The following is an 8,603-nucleotide window of genomic DNA, read 5'->3' as shown; positions in this document are numbered from 1 at the left end:
AAATACTAGCTTATTTACATGTTTAACTCTTTTGTTTACTTGTCTGTTTTCTAAAATACCTTGCCTTAATAATTTTGAGCTCTTAATGCCTTATCTTGTATAGTTATGAATACAATTCTGGCACCATTCATCTTTAATTGTAAATTTGTCATGTATGTTGTCCTGTGTCCTTGTATGGTGTATGTGTCACATGACTTTTTTTTGTTTTTATTTTGTTGCAACAAAAATCAATTTTATACTTTTTTTTAAATGTAAGTGGTACCACATTATTTTAGTATTATGGTTGGGGTATAACCATAATAATATTATTAATAACCAATTAATTTTGCAAACCTCAAAAAGGCCTCATTTATATATATACATACACACACACACACACACGTATATTTTTGCCTCAACAAATAATGCAACTGCAAAAAAAACCAATTTCTCTTTTATTAATCATGGGTTTTTTATTCAAAGAGGAAACCTCAACATTAATGCGAAGTTAATATTAACAAAATGTCAATTTCTTGTTTGGGTTTTTTATAAAGTTGTTCATACATTAAATAATAAGATATAGTTATAAGAATGTTATAACAAAAATGGTTTAAAATATATTACAATATATACTATGTCTGGTTATGTTGCAAAATGTTAAAGCTAACTTTTGTCTCCCAAATACAGCCGAGTGTCATAAAAGTTTAATACTCTCAATGTATTTGCATAGACCTGCATTTAAAATTGTTTGGTTTACTTTTTATACTCTTTTCTTTTATGTTATTGTAGCGAGGCAGTGGGATACCCCACAGCCCCGCTGAGGGACGAGCCTCCCTTAACACCAACGTGGGCAGAGCCACTGGGTCCTGCGCCCGCCCCTCAGAGGTCACGGCGCAGACCCGGAAGTATAAAAGCTCACCTGCAGAGCTCAGTGGAGGACCAGCCGCCGCAGAGATCAGACGTCTGCGACTGAGCTCCCTCTTGGGAGACAGCAGCAGGCCGCAGCCGGCCTGAGCTCGCACCCGGCCAGCCGAACCTACCCCTTGCTCGCTACCCCGAGGAGGACTGGCCGAGCCTACCCCGCACTCGCTACCCCGAGGAGGACTGGCCGAGCCTGCCCCGTGCCAGCTACCCGGAGGAGGAGCCGACCCTGCCCCGTGCCAGCTACCCCGAGGAGGAGCCGAGCCTGCCCTTCGCTGCGTACCCCGAAGAACCGATGCTGTTCGAGCCAGCCGAGGACGCTAGCATAACCCAGGTACCCTACGAGGGGGAGTGTGGAAGTAGCCCGGGGGCAGCTGACCCCAGTCTGGCTGCAGCACTGCCTGAACCTATGTCAGTGTGTTGCGGCCAGGATCCCACTGACAGCAGCGAGTCTTTGCCGCTGCTAGGGCCCCGGGCTGGGACGCAGTGGAGTGGGAGGGCCTGCGTCCCCCCTGCCACCCACTCCTCGGGTGGCAGGCTCCCCCTTGTCCTTTTCCTGGCCTGGAGAGGCTAGGACAATTCTGCGATAGAACTATTGACTCAGTCCCTGCTTAAGGGCCTGAGTCCCTGACTGTTTGCTTGCTGCCCGCCCTGAGCTAGGGCCTGGGCTGCTTTTGAACTGCTGACTCAGCCCCTGCCTAAGGGCCTGAGTCCCTGACTGTTTGCTGGCTGCCCCGCCCTGACCTAGGGCCTGGGCCACCATTTGACTATTGGCTCAGCCCCCACTCCAAGGGCTGGAGCCCCTAACCGAGTGTGCGTTATTCCCCACGACCGCAGAGTCGACGGCCGGCAAACTAGAGCGAGGCAGTGGGATACTCCACAGCCCCGCTGAGGGACGAACCGCGGCAAAGCCGCACTACAGTTATGTTAAAAGGAAGTACTGGTTGTTAACATTTGTGCTTCTAAACAGTTAAAAGTGGAATTGGTATCACAAGCAAATTAACTCTAAAAAGCTTGGATAAAAATTCTGTTACTAACTCCTGCTAAAACAGAGTGTTCAGCAGGAGAGAGCAGTACACCTCTCAGAAGATTGTGAACATCAATTTTAGCAGTCAAGAAGTATATTTATTATGAAAAATTAATAATGCACATGTTAAGTGAAAAGGAATGTCTATGCAACAACTGCAAAAGTATCTAAAACAGATTTATTTGTGCTAAAGGATTGGGAAAATCAGAACAAAAGCATAGCTTATGTTATAAAAGACTTGGTCCCTATTACATTGTAAACAAACTAAATTAATCTGTGTATTAAATTTGGTTTACCAGAGAAATATAAAACAAACAAGCAAAAAACTTTATTATGTTAACCAACATAAGCTGTTTAAGGATGCATCCCACAGACCGAAGACAGCAAAAGATATCAGTGCACAGTGAAGAAACCCCCGAGCATCAAGAAAAGAAAAATGAAGTGCTTTATAAATAACAGACTGATCAACTACACCTCAGTCTACCATACATGGACAATTAAGTAGGCAATCAGCTACAAACCACTAGCTGGACCAGGTCTAACTGTCATTTAAACTGTATATTATTGAGCAAGTGAATTCATGTGCCTGTGGTTTTAAATCTTTATCACGGAAGCATGGATGAATTTGGCTACTGTGTAAAAAACAACTGTAATATTGCTGCATACTTTTTTTTAAATTAATATACTAGCATCCTATCAGGAATGAGCACAAGACTCAAGGGCTGTGCAAAAGACTATTCGCAGTATGGTGCTTTTTCAGGCTGTCATGGAATGTGGGGAAGTCAGGGTCCTGCACCTCTCACTTCCTGCGATTCACCGTGACTCTCAGCCAGCCAGTAAAACAGAAGGTTTATTAGACAACAGGAACAGTCCAAACCAGAGCTTGTAGGTACAGACAACAGGACCCCCTCAGTCAGGTCCATCTTGGGGGGCAGGGAGCTTAGACCCCAGCCCTGGGGCTTCCTTCGTTTCCCCAGCCAGCTGCAAACTGAAACTCCCTCCAGCCCCTCCTCTGGCCTTTGTCTCTTTCCCGGGCCAGGAGGCCACCTGATCTCTTTGTTCTCCAACACCTTCAGTTGGCACCTTTGCAGGGGAGGGACCCAGGCCATCAGTTGCCAGGAGACAGGGTGTTGACCATTCTCTGTGCAGACACCATCCCACTGGCCCTCTGGGCTCTGCAACAATCACACACCCTTATCCCACCACCTAGATACTTAAGAAAGGCATAGGGGAAACTGAGGCACCCACACATTATTCAGAGAAAACATTAAGAACATTCTCACTTTGTCACACAGGCTAAGTAGCTTCATCTATTTCTCAAAATAGGAGACGCCAGAATCTAAGCAGAATTATGGTTACATTTCAAGATTATCTAAATCTGGACTATCGATTTGTAATGAGGGTAATATGAAATGTATATATCTATATCTATATATTGACCACCAGGCAATGGAAACTGTCTCTGAACCTGTAATTCATGGTATTAAGGTCCTGGCTACTGAAGAAACAGTATATCATCTATAATGTGCATGACATTGCTGAACTGTTTAACCAAACACAAGTAAAATATTAAGAAACTATTTGCAGCAAACAATATGAAGGCAAGGAAAAAACAAATTGGTAAAGAAATTATTTGTAATGCTTATGGAAGTTACATGGTAAAAAATGTGTAGACAAATTCTCTCTTAGTTGTACCAGTCATAATTTGGAGTTAGTGATACCACATGCTAACTGAGGCACATTATTCAAAACAATCTTGTTCAGTGTCTCGTTACCAATATTGAATCCTGACACAATATTTGATAAATTGGTTACTGTCCATTCAGCAGGTTATCTGAAAGACAGCATCTACAAGAAAAAACTGGATCTACATCAATTACTGGTGTATCATAGAGCAATGCAAACTCAGAAAGCACCGCACATGGCTTGTTATGCCAGAAATGTTGTTGACATCTCAACTCCAGTGTGTGGCCATAATGATTCAGGATGATCCATTAGAACACAGAAGTTAGCTGCTCCTGTCTCCTATCCAGCCAAGCTTACCTGATGGAGACAACCAACAGTAAGGGTAACCTATAACATGGATGGACAATACTGTGTAGTAACTAAGGGCATGGCTACACTTGCAGATGTACAGCGCTGTGCATTAAACCAGCCCTCGTAGACCACAGCAGGGAAAGCGCTGCAGTGTGTTCACACTGTCAGTTGCAAGCGCACCGGCCCGGCCACATTTGCGGCACTTGCAGAGGCACTGGGAGCAGTGCATTACGGGCAGCTATCCCAGAGAGCACCTTTTCCCATTCTGGCACTGTGGCTTGTGGGAAGGGGGTGAGGGGTGCAGAGCATTCTGGGTGCTGTCCCAATGCCCCGTGATGCATCACTTTGCATTCCTGTAATCCCAGGGCTTCCGTTCACATTTGGTGCCATCTTTCAGCATTTTTTGTACTGCGCGCTTTGTCTTCCCTTTCAGTCTGTGGGAATGGATCCCAAACGGCTGAGGAATATGCTGATGGGTCTCACCAGCACGTCATGAATTTCAGTTGAGTTAGTCCTTAACCTACAAACTGACAGTGAGGAGTCCGACGATGATGTCGACTCGCATAATGCTTACGACATGAGATTGATGGTGACATTCACAGACATGCTCACCACAGTGGAACGCCGCTTTTGGGCTTGGGGAAACAAGCACTTAGTGGTGGGATCACATCGTTATGCAAGTTTGGGTTGAGCAGTGGCTGCAGAATTTTCGGATGAGAAAAGCCACTTCCATGGGACTGTGTGATGAGCTTGCCCCAACCCTGCGACATGAGGACAAGAGATTGAGAACTGCCCTGCCAGTGGAGAAGCGGGTGGCTATTGCAGTCCGGAAGCTGGCAACTCCAGACAGCTACCGATCGGTCGCTAACCAGTTTGGAGTGGGAAAGTCGACGGTTGGAATCATGTTGATGCAAGTTTGCAGGGACATTAATCGCATCCTTCTCAGAACCGTGACTCTCGGTAACGTGCATGACATTGTGGCTGGTTTGCACAAATGGGTTTCCCTAACTGCGGAGGGGCGATAGATGGGACGCATATTCCAATTCTGACACCAGCCCACCTAGCCTCCGAGTATATAAATCGGAAGGGGTATTTCTCTATGGTTCTCCAGGTGCTTGTGGATCACTGTGGGCATTTCACTGACATTCATGCAGGCTGGTCTCGAAAGGTGCATGACACATGCATCTTTTGGAACATAGGCCTGTTCAGGAAGCTGCAAGCTGGCACTTTCTTCCCAGAGCAGAAGATCACTGTAGGGGAAATCGACATGCCCATTGTGATCCTTGGAGACCTCGCTTACCCTTTAATGCCTTGGTTCATGAAACCCTACACAGGGAGCTTTGACAGCAGCAAGGAACGGTTCAACCACAGGCTGAGTCGGTGCAGAATGACTGTGGAGTGTGCTTTTGGCCGCTTAAAGGGCCGCTGGCACTGTCTGTATGGGAAGCTGGACCTGGCCAATGACAACATCCCCACCGTTATATCCGCGTGCTGTACCCTCCAGAACATTTGTGAAGGGAAGGGTGAAAGATTCACTCAGGCATGGACCTCAGAGGTTCAACACCTGGAGGCTGAATTTGAACAGCCAGAGAACAGAGCTATTAGAGGGGCACAGCGTGAGGCTGCAAGGATTAGGGATGTCTTGAGGGAGCAATCTGATGCTGAAAGCCACCAGTAATGTTTGGTGCCCTGCATGGGAGTGAAGTGCAGGGTTCCAATGTTAGTAGCGATCTGTGTTTGCTACGTAGATGCACTGACTTGCAGTGCCTGTTGTTTTCCTGGGCTAAGATATCTTTAACTTTATGCAATAATAAAGAATGTTTTCAAAGCCAAAAAATTCCTTTATTGAAAAGAAACACATTGCTTGGGAAACAGAAAGGGCAAGAGGGTGGGGTGGGGAACAGGACAATCACAAATTTGCATATGTCCTGATATCATACTCAGCCTTCCTGTCTGGAGTGCCATGCAATGAGTGTTGCACTTCAGGATGGCTATACTGCATGGCAACGGGGGTTGAGTGCAGTGGGTAATGGTAGTAGTTTTCAGGGCTGGGTGGTGAAGCTACAAGTGTTGAAGGCAGCTGGTGGTCTTAAGAACCTGGATTTTGGGGAAAGTGGGTTGGAGGTGACATGGGGGCACAAGGGCTGAAGGGGGAGTGGGCGTAGAAGTGCCCCGCTTGCATTGCTACGAGCGCCTGGATCGAGTCCACTTGGCGCTCCATGATGCTTAGCAGCCACTCTGTGCTTTGGTGCTGGCGATCTGCATTCTGCTGGCAGACCCTCCTTTCACTCTCCTGCCACTCCTGCACTTTTAGTTTTCATTAAGGGACTGCTGTATGACCTCATGCAGCATGTCCTCTTTGCTTCTTTGTGGATGCTTCCTGATTCTTTGGAGTCTTTTGGCCTTTGATAACAAGGACGTCTGGGATCTCAAGGTTACATCTGTAAAGTCAAAATGCAACACTTAAGAGGCAGCATTGTTCACACTAGACAGAGCAATGATTCGGCCATACTTAAAAACAAGCACAGTGTACATAATAGCAGAAATTGCCCGTTTCCAAGTGAGTGCACATAACCCACAGGAATGCCAAAATGGTGTGTAAGCACAGGGTCAAGGGGGACTGATTGTTTCACAGCCGTACTGTCCTCTGGCGTTCTGTGCCTTGGGGAGAGCCAATAGCTGCAGGGGCCCCCTATACTGAACACTCTCCCCACGTTTTACACAGGATGAGTTCATCCTGGAAGATATGTTGCTGCTGAGGAAGACCTGGGAAGCAAGGGAGGATCTTCTACTACAATGTGGCTTCCGCACCGGCACATGTGCAGCATGCTTGTGTGCAGCAATGGTCCCCCCGCCCATCACAGCACAGTAGCATGGACCTGTTAGCCTTAGTGGGACAAGGAGCACAGTAGCTATGCCAAGGAACCTGCGCAAGTTGATTGCCTAGCTTCTGCATGAGATGTTTGAAGAGATCACTGAGGCTGATTACTACAATGTGAGAGAGCACATCAACACCCTCTTCTGCATCTAGGCATGCATGCAGCCCTAGCCCTCCTTGCCCCAAGAGCCCGCACAGAACAACTTCCTTCCCAAAATAAAAGCCACTTACCAGGCACCTCCTCTGGTGTTTTTTCTTCCCCAAAAACCGTCCACTGTGACTGGCTACCTTCCTCCTGGCTTGAGAACAGCTTCTGGCTGCATGCATCTAGGGATGCTGGGCTGTCTCCCTCCTCCTCAGCACCCTCACTCCCACTGTCCTCCTCCTCTTGCCTTGTTGAACTGGGCTCTGAAGTGTCCATGGTGATCTTTGGAGTGGAAGTGGGGTCACTCCCAAGTATCGTGTCCAGCTCTTTGTAAAAATGGCAGGTCATGGGGGCACCACCAGAGCGGCAGTTTGCCTCATGGGCTTTGCGGTAGGCATTCTGCAGCTCTTTCACTTTAAGCCTGCACTGCAGTGCATCCCAGTCATGGCCCCTTTCTGTCATGGCCCTTGATATCTGCCCAAAGGTATCGTAATTCCTATGGCTGGAGTGCAGCTGGGAGTGGACAGCTTCCTCCCACCAAACACTGATGAGGTCCAGCACCTCGCTATTGCTCCATACTGGGGATCGCCTGGTGCGTGGAGGCATGGTCACTTAGAAAGATTCGCTGAGAGTACTTCACGCGAGCACTCCTGAGCAAACAGGAAGGGAATTTTCAAAATTCCCAGAGAATTTAAAGGGCGGGTCTGACAGTTGGTCACCTGAGGGCAGGGCAGTAGAGTTCAAAGTGATAACCAGAGTGGCTAGAACAGGCATTGTGGGACACTTCTGGAGGCCTATCAGAGCGCATTAATAGACCAGGGCGTCCACACTGGCGCCGTGGCACTCCAGCCAGGGCGCAGAAGCGTTATGCCTCTTGTGGAGGTGGATTACCAGGGGTGCTTCAGCCGCAGAGTCTGGGTGCTCTACATGCCTTGCCAGTGTGGACGCCTCATGAGTTAGGGCACCTGGGGCTGCTTTAATGTGCTCTAACTCGCAAGTGTAGCTGAGCCCTAATTACAAGAAACTTATAGACGAAGCCCTCATTTGTGATGTCACTACTTGAAATTTCTGTTATACTCCTCATTTACATAGCACTATGGCATAGACTGTAATAGTGCCTATTCCAGTATTTCAGAACAACTCTAAAACTCAACTAAAGCCCTGGACCTAACATTCCCAGGCCCACTATATGGGACTAGCACAACTGGAAAAAGAAAACTGTCCACCGGTTATATCAGGGAATGTGCAGACCAAGGGACGGATGGGGCATGAATGTGTGGATTGTAATGTAAGGTGGCTGTATAATAGCGTTTAGCCTCTTGGTCATCTTTAATCCATGAATTATGCTTTTCCCTGATGATGGGTAAACATCCTCCCCATAAAAAGACGAAAATCTGGGGAATGTAGAGAGAGTCTCAAGCACTGGGGCAGTTGAAAGACCTGAGGCCTGAACCACCGTCACTTGCTTACAAGTTCACTGTCTGGTACATGAATGTGGCAAAGGTACAGCAAGTCTTGCTAAAACACAGGCACTCCTAAGAACTACAGACTGGATATTCATGTAAACACATTCCTGGAGATGGTACCGGAACTCGCTTATCCGGAGTAAAATGAGG

Source organism: Mauremys mutica, chromosome 2, assembly GCF_020497125.1.
Source record: "Mauremys mutica isolate MM-2020 ecotype Southern chromosome 2, ASM2049712v1, whole genome shotgun sequence".
NCBI lineage: Eukaryota > Metazoa > Chordata > Testudines > Geoemydidae > Mauremys > Mauremys mutica.
Note: the sequence above shows the minus strand (reverse complement) of the source record.